The sequence below is a fragment of the Poecilia formosa genome, unplaced genomic scaffold (assembly GCF_000485575.1).
Source record: "Poecilia formosa unplaced genomic scaffold, Poecilia_formosa-5.1.2 Scaffold8, whole genome shotgun sequence".
Classification (NCBI taxonomy): domain Eukaryota; kingdom Metazoa; phylum Chordata; class Actinopteri; order Cyprinodontiformes; family Poeciliidae; genus Poecilia; species Poecilia formosa.
Genome location: NW_006799947.1, coordinates 5,370,628 through 5,372,853, shown reverse-complemented (window position 1 = coordinate 5,372,853; position 2,226 = coordinate 5,370,628).

The window sequence follows — 2,226 nt, the reverse complement described above, 5'->3', positions numbered from 1 at the left end:
CTGCCGCACTTGTAGCTTTATATACACCAAAATAAATACATTAAAATAATTTTTTATGCCCCCTTTATGGCTTTCTTCCAGCGTTGGCTTTCCTCTTGCTTCTCCTCCAAAAAGGCAGAATGAATAATCCAACTGAGCTGTGCATCTTTGCAGCTCCTCCATAGGTAATATGCACCTCTTGGCTGCTTCTCTGACTAATGCTCTCCATTCATCGTCTGTCGATTTAGGTGGATCATCAGAGTATGACTGGGTTACAGTGATAATAAACTCTTTCCACTTATAAATGATGGATTGGACACGAGATGATTAAAGTTGTGGATGTTATTTTATAATCCTCTGATTAAGTTTATCCCTCTTCTGTCAGATGTGTTGGTTGATCAGCATTAATTATTTTGTTCACTAATGTGAGCTTAGACACATCTTTGAAACGGTCTCACAACAACTATACAGTAAATATATTAAAACAAACACAGGCGGATATTTATTAGTTTAGTGAATTTTAAAGGCAGATTTAAAGATGCATCACTGTAAAAGGAGTCAATACAAGTTCAAACCATACTTTTCATATATTTTGTTTTTATTTAAAAAAAAAAGGTGTTAACTGTAACGTCACAAAAAATTAAAACACATTTTAATTTGTTTATTACTTTAAAAGAAAATAACATTTCTATTGTCCAAGTATTTATTTTCAAATTCAGTTGCAATTCTGAACATTTTACTTTAACACTTTTTTTTTTTGTCATGTTGGAAGTGGTTGAAACCGTCATTAGTATTTTAGATCCATCAAAAGCTGTTAATATTTTATCAAGAAAGTTAAACAGGAGCACGAAAGCGTCCCACTGTTAGAAGAGCTTCATCAGATTATATCTAATCATATGGTGGCGCTTTGTGATAAAGCATCAAAATTTGATTTCTTTGTCACTTTTTCCATTTGGCCTCAGCACATTGTTGGACTCCGCTTAATCAAATCAGCCCTTAATTAGTTTTTTTTTTCTTAAGCAATCTCCCAAATGCTTTGAGGAGTATCATAATTCAGATTTCAGCTTTGAAAACAAATATATTTTACTAATTAATTTGATTCTAATTTGCTTTCTCATTCATCTGCTGCGATGGATCTGCCTTCTTGGAGTCAGCCTAGTAAATGGAGGAAACCCAGGCAAGCCGAGCCGAGCCCCTCAGAATCTCATTAATGCGCTCACTCTCCTACATTTCCTCCGTCTCCCTGGTGGTGCTATCAGAGGAGTGAATCTGTGCGTCTTCCCTGCAGCTCTACATGAGCTCCATCTCCTCGCCCCACACTGTCTGGCTAAAAACATGCAACCCACACCGAGGCGTTTCGCTCGCTGCTAGTCACTTAGCTGCGGTCAGACGGAAAATCCATACAAAGACTGGGAATAAAAAAAAAAAAAAAGAAGTGAGAGAATACCTTTAAACGCAGTGTAGCCCATTAGGTTTTGCAGGATGAAATCCACACAGACTCGCTCAGAAGGATGATGATTATTATCTCTCCTCTCATTTTCAGGGTCTGATATGACCTTCTTTGTCCGTGCAACCTGGTGTGCTGCTGCCGCCGCTGCCAGGTTGAACTAGCCAGAGGGCACCGGGGGTCCGCAGAGGCCCTGTGATGGATGGTCGGCGCTCATTTATGGAAGAAAAAACTCTGCTCTGTAGAGTGTTTGGTTTTCTGCATGCTCCAGTACATGTGTATGTGTGTGTCTGCGAGAACTGACACAGGTAAAAGAGAGCAGGAGGTGAGGTGGGCCTTTGATTCTGAAGCGTGCCACAACCTTGACCTTGCTTCTGGGCAAAAAACAGGCCAAACTTTGTTTATATCTGGAAGAGAAAGCGAGAGAGCAAGAACTCAGCTGACAAGGTTTTAAAGGCCAGAGGATAGTCTAACCTTGGCAGAGAACAGACTGGACACCGGCCAGCCTCATCTTCACCTTAATCCCCACGCCTAATAAATCCTTCACCAGGCCCTGCAGAGACCGCAGCATATTTCACATCATGACCTGATCATTTTTCTGATAAGTTTTCACCATTACACCCCCAAAAGAGCTCGCTGAGAAACATCCCAGTGAAAGTTCAAAAAGGCGCAGCACTTCCTTCTTCTGACTGTGGGTGGCACTATTGAGCCACTGTAGCTTGAGTGGCTGGATCCAGTCATCAATAGTCAGATGAAGACAGGGAAAAAAAAAAAAAAAATCCCCCCCTGCCTCCCCGTAA